The sequence below is a fragment of the Magallana gigas genome, chromosome 5 (genome assembly GCF_963853765.1).
Source record: "Magallana gigas chromosome 5, xbMagGiga1.1, whole genome shotgun sequence".
Classification (NCBI taxonomy): domain Eukaryota; kingdom Metazoa; phylum Mollusca; class Bivalvia; order Ostreida; family Ostreidae; genus Magallana; species Magallana gigas.
The window spans coordinates 34,282,085-34,295,602 of NC_088857.1; the positions used below are offsets into that span (position 1 = coordinate 34,282,085).

Genomic DNA, 13,518 nt, shown 5'->3' on the forward strand with positions numbered 1-13,518 from the left:
TGGATTCAAATAGCAGCAGATAGAATCATCAAACTGCATTTCTGATTTTCATCCATACTGTCTGGAAGAGATAAGTTTTAGACGAGCAATCTAACCGATCATATCACAATAATAGATACCATTATCAGGAAACTGAAATCCCATGCAAGGTCAATCGTTCGTGTCATGGCGTGTGAACTCCCCATAATGCTAAAAATAACAACAACTTCAGGGGAAAAAACTTATGTAAATCTAGTTGTTCGATGACAAAAATGACACTTGGAAAATTGCAAATATAGTCTATGTTGTAACTTGATCTCCCAACAAGTGTTTGTCGGGGTACAATAGCCGACTCTTTTCATTCATAACCTTGAAAGGATAGGCCTTTTTTCATCCTGGGTGGGAGATAAACCTGAAAAATATGTCGGGGCATAAACAAAAGTTCACTGACCAAATAACTCAAAGGGTTTATATGGTACTCTTTGACTTTGGTTCACACCTAAACATCAGAATTCTCTTTTGTTCTAGGCAACAATGCCATAACGCAAGGGAACACTTCAACCTTGTTCAAGAAATGATTAATGAGAAAAAGAAATAGGAAATTAAAATGCCAATTTTGTTGGTTCATATATGACTACAAGTTCTTTAACCCTAAGGCTATATAATTTCCCAAAAAGTTCTCTCAGTAGATATTAGAATTTAATTAAACTTTAAAATTTACTTTAAAGTACAATTGAATTTAAAAAAACGATTTATGATGGACAGACAAGTAAAATATGAAAATTTGAATTTCAAACAACCATATTTCTGACTCTAAAATACCTTTTCATTGCATGTAATATAACTAGCGAATAACTCTTTGTTTTTAATTTCAAATTTTTACAATGTAGGTTGAAACTTAATAATTCAAAATAATAATAATGCAAGAGCAATGAATAGATGAAATCGCTTTGTTTGGTACATGTATGCATGACGTTTCATATAATTTAGTTTTTCGCCTTTCGAATTACTTTCTTTCCTCACTATGGCTTAGAAAGGCGTACATGTAAGTGGCATGCGTTCAGTAAAACAAAAGTATGATAAATCGGGTTTATGAACACTTGAAATTGTTGTGTTTAATGCATTTGACCAATATTTTAAGCCCCAAACTACATGTACCGTGAAAGTTGATATAATTATTTGTTTTACACTTTGCAATATTCACTTATTTGCTAAAGCAAGAATCACTTTATGGGTTTTCATTAAAAATTCTTGTTTCTGGGGGATTCAAATTTAATTTTACCGAAATACCTAAGGCAAACTAAACAAAACAGCCACAAACTATGTTCCAATTTCAAAGTCAAAAAAGTAACTTTTGTATCTTGCCTCCTTAAGTTCAATCTATTTTTGAAACCATAGAGGAAGATAATAAAGATAATCAATAATTCAGTAATGTTTTTGTTGGAATATTCGAACTTAAGGTTCCTTTCATTCTTAAATAGATACTCGAATAATTAGGAATTCAATAATTTAATAATTTGTTAGTTGAGTCATGTTTATTTCATAGCTGGGCTTTTTATTTTCAGAAGAAAAAAAACAACTAGACATAGTATTCTATTACAATTTCTTATGCATTTTTGACTTCACATTTACTGAAAATATGTAAAGGTCATTTTCATAAAAGTTTAAATAGTTATTAAAGAACACAAAAAAATGATAATTATATAAGAGGAAAATTTGGTTTATCAAAAATAAAGACCTCAAAACTGACATTAACAAATCCATACTCAGACCACGAATGATTAGATAATTCTTTATTTATTTATAAATTAATTTAAAATATTTTTAAAAGAAGATGCACTACTATTTTCTAACCTTATTCATACTTTATGAAAGGAAATTAAGGAATTTCTTAAGTAAACCGTGCACTTTATCATAAAAAAAATAAAAGTTTCGATGAATTCCAATGAAAATTCATTTGAGATTTATGACGTTCTATTAAAAGCCACAAAATTAGGATTTATAATCTAAGATATGACAACGCCTTCTTTCCGGCAATACGTCATGAAAAAGGATGTGGATTTAGTGCATTCCTTTCATGAGTCTTGCCATTGGCATGAAACTAATTTTTACGTCATCCAAAATCGGTAATTTGAAATTAGACATGCCAAAGCACAATAGTATAATGGCTATGCATTATGTGAACTCATTAGATAATGTCCAAAGCCAAATAGGGAACCTTATTAGAACCATTTTCTAACAATTTTTTCTTTTTTTATGATTCTTCTGGGGCTTTTTTCGGTAACTTACGTTTATAATACATTGATGTTACGGAAATAAAACTAAAGTTTGGAAACAAAATGGAAATACATGTATCAATAATTAAACCAGACAATTTTGATATTTATAAGACCAGAAAATTCGTTATTTGTTATGTTCGTTTGTTTGTTTTTATAAAATTAGTCAGAAAGGGTTAAACACATATATATGGAAACATAGTTTAGAATAGAATGTTAGAACGGTCGTCGAAGTAATAAGAAAAGAATTTGAACATTTATTTTTGATAATTTTTTATATCAAAGTGCCAGTAACTCATTTGTGAATCTTTGAAAACATTTATTCTTATGAAAAATTTGTCTATTGTTCGATCAATATAATTTTGTGAAAGTTCTTTTTTAAAAGTTACAGTGCCGGATAATTATGCTACCTAAGGTGTCTGGTTTTTTTAGCTTTCGTCAAAATTTGCAGTTTAAAGATCAATCAAAAACTGGTGTCAAAATATTGATAGATCATTGCTTTTGTAATTGTAATTAATTGTAATTAGCTACCTGAGTTAATTACTTCCAATTGGAATCAAGAATTCTATAGGATTTGGACCTTCTTTCAATTTCTTGCTACTATAAAAATTAAATATATGATATACATGTATTTTCTTCAGGAAAACTACTTGTTCGAAATTAAAAGGTGTGGAATACTTTTTTTTACATTTCCTAAGGGAATATAATTTATTTTTAAGGAATTAATATTTTCCTGTAAGATATTTATTTTTAAGGACATATTTCTTATCAATTACATGTAGGTAAGACATATTGAAAGCAAAAATAATTTGTGTTCATATTCTTTCTCAGCAATATATGTAATAAGACATATATGCATTTTATTATACTGCAACTGAAAAGGATGCAAAATAACACCGGAGCATAACGTAGCTATCCGACACTTTTCTATAATTTTGAAATTTAAATGTAATGGTATTCAAATTCAGAAAGCATTATTACACACTTCATTAAGTAAAATCTTAACTCGACCACCTATTTTCTGATTCAATTCATTAAATTACTAGAGTAGATGCTAATTTTCGCAATGCAGCAAAAAAGAATTGATAAAATATATTATAACATACTTTCGTTGTTTAACAGAGCACAAAATAACCCGTAAATCATATTTGAATTTTTCAAAATGTATTAATGGTTAAATATTGTACATTAGGTTCATGATGCATAATGTAATTTTATCTATATCAATATCTCAAGATTGGTTCCCATATCCCCCTTTAGCACTTAGTTTGGTTAACATTGTCAAAATATGAAAGGACTATGTGCGGTATTATGCATTTTTTGCCCCCCAAATCAAAGTTTTAGAAAGAGCTTTAAAACTAAGGTGAAAGATAATTAAAATCATATTGGAAATAAAGGTGTAAAAGGTTTTTACTACAGTGGCGTCATAATGTAGAAATGACGTCAAGAAGATTGCATTATTTTGATAAATTGATGTTTTGTAGCAAAATATGGGTGTTTTCCGGTGGTTTTTCGACTGGAAAACATCGAGCGCAGGCTTGTCAAGTACCATTTTTTAATATAATGTGTATAACTATCTAAAGAAAAACATATGTTAAAATCGTACTTGAGCAGACCTGCGCTCTGTATTTCCGAATGCAAAATATAGAGCAAAAATGAGAATATTTTCATTTGTTTGCTAATTTGCAGGAATAAGGTCATTTATGTGACGTCATACAATATAAACAGCGAATGAGCAATGATGACTAAAATCAAGATTAAAGTTATCGGCATCCTCTATACAATGATTTGTGAAGATTTGATTTTTTTTACGATACTATTTAAAAATGGTTGAAGTCGAGAGCAGATATTTGACCATATCGCACATAGTCCTTTCATACTTTAATTGATTTATGATAAATTAATTAATTTAACTTTTTTATCAAAATCACAATGTGCTCTACTCTATAGCTTCTTATCCTTAACGTTCACACATTATTTGTTTGTGCACATTTTTATATATCTAAACTCAAATAATTATTTCAGTAAATTGCTATTCTTATATCAGTCATTGAACAAAGATTTTCACTATATATATATATTATATTTCGCATGTTTTTAAACGTTTACCTTTTTTTATTGCACGTTCATGTGCTTTCAGGATGACTTTTCTCTACAAATAAAACAAATCATCCGAATCAGCATCCAGAGGTTTAAGAGTACTGCTTGGAGTACCAAGGTAAGATTTTACATCAGTTTTGCTTTGAATTAAAAGGTGGTTGTTCTTTATCGAATTCTCAAAGAACATACAATTTCAATTATATTAAAATTGCAATTGCTGCTCTTGTCGTCTTAATTAAACCATCGATCTTTTTTTTTATTAGAATTTGCTTATTTGCTTATGTTTGGAATAAGATAGCACCCTTCAAGAACAAAAAGGTTCCTGGTTTAACTGCCGCCATTTCAAGAAATGTTTATTCTTATATTGCTTTATGTTTTTGCCTTTATTTAATACTTTAACAGAGTTATTAATTTTTTTCTAAATATTTTAAATTTAACGAGGCTGGGTACAGAACGAGTACGCACGCTTTCGTGCAGCGTTTCGTTTGTATTGTGACGTCATCTTTTTGCTTTGTTGACGCCATGGCGTGATAGTTTCAACTGCAGATATTCAGCAAATTTTGTTGAAAATAGCTCGTTTGATGCGTAAAATTGATATTATATTGTGGAATAACATAATCGTCTCGAAGTATAAGTTATATTTGGGCTCGGGTCGAAAACGTGAAGAGAGTTCAGCAAGCCTAGCCCTCTGTCACGTTTTCTTAACCCGCCTAAAGATAGCTTAATTCACATATTTCAAGATAGTAACCATGTATTTTATATTAATGACCCTTGATATGTGATGTTATGTATTTATTTATTACTTAAATGTGTCTGAATGTTTAATAATACTATAAAGATCACCATTTCCGTCTTTGTCAAATAAAAAATAGCCATTATCTGGCAAACTGGGAAATTGAGTATACAAAAAACAACTTTGTTAAGACCCCTGGAACAAACCAGGAGGTAAAAGGGTTTTTTATTTGATCATTTGATGTCTTTTAGCAATAACTTTAATATGTAGAACAGAAAAAGAAATCCCTAGGGCAGAAGTTTAAAAAAATGTAAAAATAGGCAAAATTGATACATTTCAAGCAAAATCCCATAGGGTCCTATGTTAAAAATTAACAAACTTTGAGATGACCCCTTAAACAAACGATGTTGTAAATGTCTTATTTTTTTATCTTAAATTAATAATTATATCACGACAGTAGAAATTCATGTAAAAAATTTCATTCAAAAATCTAGGGCAGAACAAATTAGACTCGACCTCGTTAAATTTAATTTAATAAAATTATTTAAAGACTAAATACTGACAGGAATTTATTTTCCTCTGTCAAAACTTCACTCTATTATTTCCATTGGAAAACATATCCGAAAAAGAACATTGCAGAATTATCTCTTTTCAATAAAATTATATTTACATTTTACAGTGTATTTGTGATAAGACTAGAAATCAAATTTGAAACGTATAGCTCAATACATTTCATCTATGACGCAAACGACATAATGTGTGGTCATAAGCAGGTTTTGCTTAATTTTACGCAATTAATGCAAAAAATTCCAATAATTTAATATTTATTTGAACAATTTATGAAAAATATCTAAATGTAATAAGGAAACGTTCTCTAATTTGGTGATCAAATATGGTCCGATGGGGGTCACATCTATCCTTCAGCTTCATTGGAGTTGATCATCTCCCGACCGTATTTTATCACCTCATGATACTCAGAGAATAAATCGTTATTCCTTGAATAAAGATTGCATTCAACGTAATTTGTTGCAAGTCGACTAAGTGCTAATTCCCTTTATTGATGTATGGGACTGCATGTATAAATACATATTAGAATGTTGTGTTCTGCAAAAAATGCCCTTTTTGAAAGTTTTATTTAGTCATTTAGTCTACAGACATGGTTTCATCATCAAAACCTACTTATAGTACATGTGTTACAAATAATGCAGTTGCCATTTTTCGGATATGCAGCGATTTTTATTTTTAATTATGCGATACACCAATATATTTCAAAGTGTCGACACTGATGTGTTATATTGTTACAGTTAAAGTATTGTTAGTTTAGGATTGATGTAGTTAAAGGTCACCTCATGTATATAACAAGTTGGATTCGTGATTTTGAATTTAGGAAAAAAATGCCAACGTCATAGACAAGAGATGCATCAATAAGTATCGTACACAGTTGCTGCAGAAATGGCCAATTGTTGAGGAAATATTCTTAACAAAAATTCAAACATAATATACTTAGATTATGAAATGTGCTATAAAAATGATTTTGTTCAAAATTAGTTCAGGTATTGTTTTTGATGGGGTTTTTTTTTTTTGGGGGGGGGGGGGTACATTACTTTTTGGGGTTTAATGTTCGACTTAACTTTGCGTTATAGAAGTAATCAAAATACTGTGGTCTTGCAAATTTTGAGACAAAGGAAAGCACACCTGCGCTTCCGGTCGGTTACGAGAGTCAACGACATCCACGCCAGTTGTTGGTATCCAATGGTTAGGTAACCTGGGGGTCATCAAGGGAGGGCCCGGGGTCATCAGGTGAGTACCATCACCATACCTTTTAACTTTAAAGGCCATCCTCAGAGAGAAAACGTTTTTACATTACCTACAAGATACTGGACGATTCCATACCATATGGATTTGAATTTTCCATATCATGTGTTGATTAAAGAATATGAAATTCAATTAAACCTTTCTGTTGTTTTAAGCTCTACATTTCCATACTCAAATAGTATCAATAATCAGATAGTTACGCACGTGAATGTCTTTATCTTCGTTTGGTTTCGTAAATTAATTTGTTTAAGGGTGTTATTTTATACTTGTCAAGGATTATCCAGCGATCGCAAGATTACCTTCCTAATCCGTTTAATACTTCATGTTATCACTAAATAGTTGTTAATATATTAGAAATTAATGAAGCCATCGACAAAAGTCGGTCAGACGTGAGAGTAATGAGAACTTGATGAACCGAAAGACAACATTGCTCATAAAGTGAAAAGGGTACATACACATATACAATATACCTATTGACATGTTGACACTGATTGTGAAGAAATATGTCATTGTTTATACCTCTTGTTATGAAACTATTTACATCTGTGGCTAACGATTTTCAAAAAATAAGTAAACACAATTATCGAATTGGGAGAAATAGAGCTGTCAATATAAGGGCTGTTGCAAGGAGTTTTCTAGTGTAACGTCATTCATAAAATATGATGGCTGTATTTTCGGGAAGGAATGTTGCATGCTGATTATGCCATCAATTAACTTTTAAAAGAGTTGCAAAGTGCAAGTATAAACTAGATTCGCCAATTATGTCAAGAGCACTGCTTTTGTAAACCATTGCTCGATTTTACATTATCAGATCGATCGAAGCGATCGCATGTTGACTCTCGGATGGTTTATTCCACATTACAATTCCCTGAGGTCACGTGATTGATGGGTAGTTTTTTCTCACGTGACAGCAAAATGGAAGATAAAAGACAATCTTCATACACTACTTTATGTGGCGATATAATCAAGAAATCCCCAGACTCGTTGATGACCAGTAATTTAACATCGAAGGCGAATAAATCCAAAACTGAAACGCATGTCTAGTAAATTGATGTCTGATCAAATTCATGTGAAGTAAACGACAATAACAGATACTTATAGATCGTTGTTATACAATTCTTTTAAATGAAAGTGATCTTTTATGCTAATGAAATATATGGCCAATGTTTTTATATCTGTAGCTGTACGTTTCATACCTGTCTGTGTATTGTTCTTTTATCTATCGAATAGAGCATTACAGTAACCTTTTCCCCTAGCAAGATTTTTTTCTTCATATTTCTGTATTGTTTAACTATGTACAATTAATACATTTATTACATGTATTCACATAGCAACAGGGAATCAGGAAAGGAGGGGCTGGCCCTTCATAAGTATACCTTTTATAAACATCTGAAAACAAAATAAACGTACCAGCCACGCTCTTAAATAGTTGACTTTTTATTTTGCCCATCTATTTTCAAAAACGTTCGTGTAATTCTTGGTTTACATCATGTACATCTATGTGCAATGATATCATGTATTAAAATCGAATAAATAACAAATTCGTGAAGAACAAAATATGTCAATAGTGAAGCACACTAACTGGACATCGTACAAGACTATCGGTTTTGAAGGTTGTTGAGTAATGTTTCCGGCACGCTTGAGGCTGTGAACCTCCAAAGATAATTATTACTTTTAAGCGGTAGTTATCAATCTTTAAAATATTACCAGATTCAAAGTTGGAATCAATAAAATATCAAGCAAAAACCTGCCATTAAAGGCGACATGTTACACGCGAAGAAACACATGGTTAAATGAACAGTCGTACTTGCGCAGGCGTTAGATTATCCAATCAGAAAGCAGCAAGAATATATTTCGCTTAGAGAAAGTATTTCTGTCTTTCAAATCAGCGACAGTATTATAAATAAATCATCTAATTAATTACATTTTTTCAAGACAGACATAATACATGTCGCATACATAAGTATAAATGACTAACTAAATTATACACGTATATTTGATGGACTGGTTTGGATAGATGTTCACTGTCACTCGGTTAACTTTGAATCGAATTCTGAAAAGATATTCATTATTTAAAGAGAAAGAAAAAATTATTGAAATAATAACCTAAATACCTGTACCGTCTTTAGACACTTGAATAATTACAATGATTATTTATATCCATAGTGCGCTATTAAGAAATACACGTATGCCTATTGAATAATTAAACTTTTGACAGATAGTTTTAATTCTGCTTTTGAAATTGTGTAAAAATTTTAATTTTCTACTTGTGTTTTGTTCCTATATCTTATAGGAATATCTCAACAATACTGTTATGCGTGCTATCTACATATACTTCTTTAATGAAAATTCAACAGTCTTTTGATAACGTGGTGTCCTATATCTTACTTGTACCGTTCTAAATCTTCACCTTGGGCACCTGCACCGTTTGTTACAAAAATTAAAGCTTAAATAAATTAAGACTTAGATTCAATGGTACACTATTCATTTAGAAATATCTATAAATAATTGTTCTCGTAAACGTAATGTGTCAGACGATTTATTAATGTTGTTTGACTTGTATTTTTAACATATATGTTCATTACATATATTACTTTCATTCCTTCTTTTGTAATTCATTTCTATATGTTATAAACATTATACACGTATAGATTTCCTAATTTTTTATTTCATGCAGTAAGTATAAATTGCCTGACAGATGCACGTATTATCTGATTTGACAGGACAATTGGGAAAATATTGATCTAATATCTAAGGCCTAGATTTTCCTGCATGTGTCATTTAAATGTACATATCAGCCTTCATAGCTCAGTGGTTAGAGCACTGGTCTCGTAAACCAGGGGTCGTGAGTTCGACTCTCACTGGAGGCATATAAGTTTTAAAGATGCAATGCAGAATATATCTCAAATATTTTGAATAAAACTGAACATGAAAATAATAGTACATGTCCCAAAGAGTACAAAAGATACTAATAGTCTTAAAGGGGCATGGTCTCGATTTTGGTCAAATTCTGTTATTCTGGGTTTTTTTTTTATTTACAATGGTTTAGGAATGGATTTCTAATGATCAAATGAAATTTAAGGGTCAGCTGTTGAGTTATAAGCAAGTTACAGGGCTCGCAATTCTTTGTCATGTAAACAAGGCTCGTGTCCTGTTTTTGTTTAAATAGGTTGAATATACCAGTAAAAAAATGTTCAAGCTGATTTGTCCATCTTCTGATTTATTTTAAGCAAAAATAAACAGTTCTTAACGTTTGATACAATCATTCTAGGTCTAAAACTTTAATTTTTACTTCAACATTCAAAATGTAAACAATGGCTTTGTCTATATAAGTATTGTAAACTTTGTAACTCTCTTATTACTCAACGAATGACACTCAAGTTTTGGTTGCCGAATAAAATGCCTTACTGAAGCATTGCAGGCATTAAAATTGGAAAAATAATTTTTGACCAAATCGTGACCATGCCCCTTTAAGGTGGTCTGGGACATCTCTCGATATTTGTATGGATAGAGTACATTACATGTATGATTAATATACTTTCGCCGGTTTAGAATTTTCAAATTTTACAATATTTAACCAAAAAATTAAGTTTAAAAAAATTATGGAAACATAAAAATAAAAAAATCCCCAGCGGGATTCGATCTCATGACTTACATATCCCTAGTGAACCCTCTAACCCACTGCGCTACTCTGTTAGACAACAGTTTTGGGAAAGAAAGTATTCATTAAATTATACTTTATTTTGTTGTTTATTTCGTCAAAACATGGAGATGTCCCATATCTCCTGAAAATGGGCCGTATATTTGTCAGATTCTTCAATTTGAAATCTAGAATTTTTAAAAACATGGATTATTTCCTTTATCTTGTTCTACCGTCATGATACATGCAGTGTTCTATCTAAATTGTTTTATTAATTATATACCACATGTTAATACATGTTCGAAGTTTAAGCCAATTGATTTTGAGTCACAGTATGATCAGTATGGTGATACGGTCGCTCAAAGCTCGCTCCCTAGTTAAGGGGGAACGTGTGTAATGGCTGACAGTGATACAGTTAAGGAGCGTAAAAAATTTGAGCTGTTTCAATTTCAAATTTCATTTGATTAATTATGGATATCTTAAAATTGTCAATTGATTAACATGTATATAAATATTGACAGGCGTTAGCTAGCAGGTTTTCTATGTGATATAATGTACGCTTTGCTTATTAAGAACGTTGTTTACTCAGGGTTTGAGTTCTCCAATCCGGATTGTTCAAAAGTTCAATGTCATGAATAAAATTTGTTCTAAACACAAAAAGTATTTATAAAATGAATTATTATTGACATAACATTCTATATTTTTACTATATCATGGAATAAGGCTCAAACAAAGTTTGACTTTTAGTAAAACAGAGGAAATTCGGACTAAATTTTTCAGATTTTGTTTTCACTGTAATATGTTTGGTAGTACTATAATATTTAAAGTTGTTTTACCTCGCTTTTTCGTTTATGTAATTGTATGACACACACAACAAAAATATTGAAAAGTGCATAAAAATGATTAAAGACACCCTATTTAAAATTTTGATCATTGACCATAATGACCATAAATAAATTTTATTCCAGGAGAGAAAGGTCAATGTACTATAACGATTTTATGTTATGTAATGTTGAATCATGCGTACAGCACATGACGACTGTGTTTGTATTGTCGCCTAGCAACCAGCAGAGATTGTCACATGACCCAAAGAGGGTATATAAACGAGCGCATCGCAGTTACAGCGTTCTCTTCAGTTCCAACGGAGAGGAATTGCGAGACTAAAGTACGATTTGGTAGGTGGGTTGCCTTGAGATAGAGGCTTACCACATTGATAATTATAGGACCACTCGTGTTTGGAGGCCGGCCACTAGTTGGTTATTATAGAGGCTGTCCTCGCGGAGACCAGCCTAAGTTAGTCGTCGCTGATACTCTACTAGTAGTGTTAGGGAATGGATACGCCTTTACTTAGAGGCTGTACACTGTCCGTCCTGCACAAGGCGTTACATACTGTGGAATCATTAGATTTCGTGGTGGCTCAATTTTCGTGGAATTCGTGGTTACCTCTCATCCACGAATTAACATCCTCCCCGAATTAATAAATTAGGGCTTTAAAGTCATATTCCCTTTTGTAGGTATAAGGAAATACACGAAATTACCTCCCCACGAACCTGTAAAATTTAAGCAATCCACGAAAATTGGCCCCCACGAATTTTAATGATTCCACAGTATGTAACACAGTGACTGCGTCTGCTGAGGGTTTACCTCTTGAGTAGGTTATCCAGGTAGGGCGTGCCACGGGTTATCACTACCGCCTGAATAAGGCATAAATGGTGTTTATCCCGTGGTATTAATAAAGTTTCGATCACGGCCGACCATATTCATTTTGTAGTTTTATCCTAAGTAAGGGAAGGCCATTTTGTAAATATTTTGTAGGCCAATTGTAATCACCAATCATTTTAGAGAGGAAAATTATTATTGTTTAATATTTTTATATTGAACCCCCAGACACTAGAATTGACTAGGTATGGACCCCTCGACACGTTACAGTACTTAGTTTAATACTATAAATATTTTAGCACTATCATCATTCAGTTTTTTGTTACATTGAATAAAAAATGGGTAGGGATTTGAAAACTGATAGAGGAAATTCGGTCTTGAATATCTATTAAAATTATGAATGAAAACTTAATACTTTGTATCTGTTTAATATCACTGCCATTCATAATCTGTATTTCATTTGTTAAAGAGTTTAGCAATTTGTATTTTTCTTCACAATTGAGAAAATCTTCTTCACAGTGGAAGATTTTTGGGGATTTTTCTTAAATTTTCAAAAACATTCAGTGGCCATTAACTCAAAAAGTAGGTCATTGGCCTACTTTTTTGAAAATGAAGAATATCACTACTATGTACATGTAAGGTCTATAACACACAATAGTCGGTTTTTCATTATCATCAGTGGAATTGGGTTTTTTCATTAGTACATGCAATTTCTTCAGATGCAACAAATGATAAAATTAACGATGATTGTGATGTGGTCTTCCATATTAAAATGTAAATTAAGATTAAATGAAACATTTCTGCAAATTTGGTGAATTTTGGAGAAAACATTTTTGCCCCCCCCCCCCCCCCCCCAGCCTCCTTAAGCACTTTCAATGTTTTAAGATATATTCAAAAGTTAATTGTGTAATACTTTTAAAAATTAACTTTTAAATTAGAAATTAACTTTTGGAATATTATGGAAACATTTACATATATCACTAAGCAGTTGAAACGCACACGTTTTTTGTGTAATATTGTAAAAATGAACTTTTAGATAAGAAACAGGCCTTTGGAATAGATGGAAACATTTATCACTTAGCAAGTGAAACGCAGGCGTACATGTATATGTATATGATGTGAATGTGGATAACTTATTTTGTGTAAGTCTCAGGCCTCCCCGACAGAGCTCGGAAAAACACCTCGAATGTGTGAAAATCATCGGCTTTTAGAATTTTATGCAAAACGCAAGTGCATGCTCTACGTATGAACAGTTTCTAGGGCGAGGACAAGTTGTTTAAACAGGGCTAGCAACAGTCTCGATTGAAGTAATCTTT

At 31.5% G+C, this 13,518-nt stretch overlaps 1 non-coding gene across 1 annotated transcript; it reads left to right on the plus strand.

The window, feature by feature from the left end:
* The first annotated feature begins 9,700 nt into the window (after positions 1–9,700).
* Positions 9,701–9,773, plus strand: Trnat-cgu (transfer RNA threonine (anticodon CGU)). Its single transcript has one exon. It is a non-coding gene; the product is annotated as a tRNA-Thr (tRNA).
* The last annotated feature ends 3,745 nt before the right edge of the window (positions 9,774–13,518 follow it).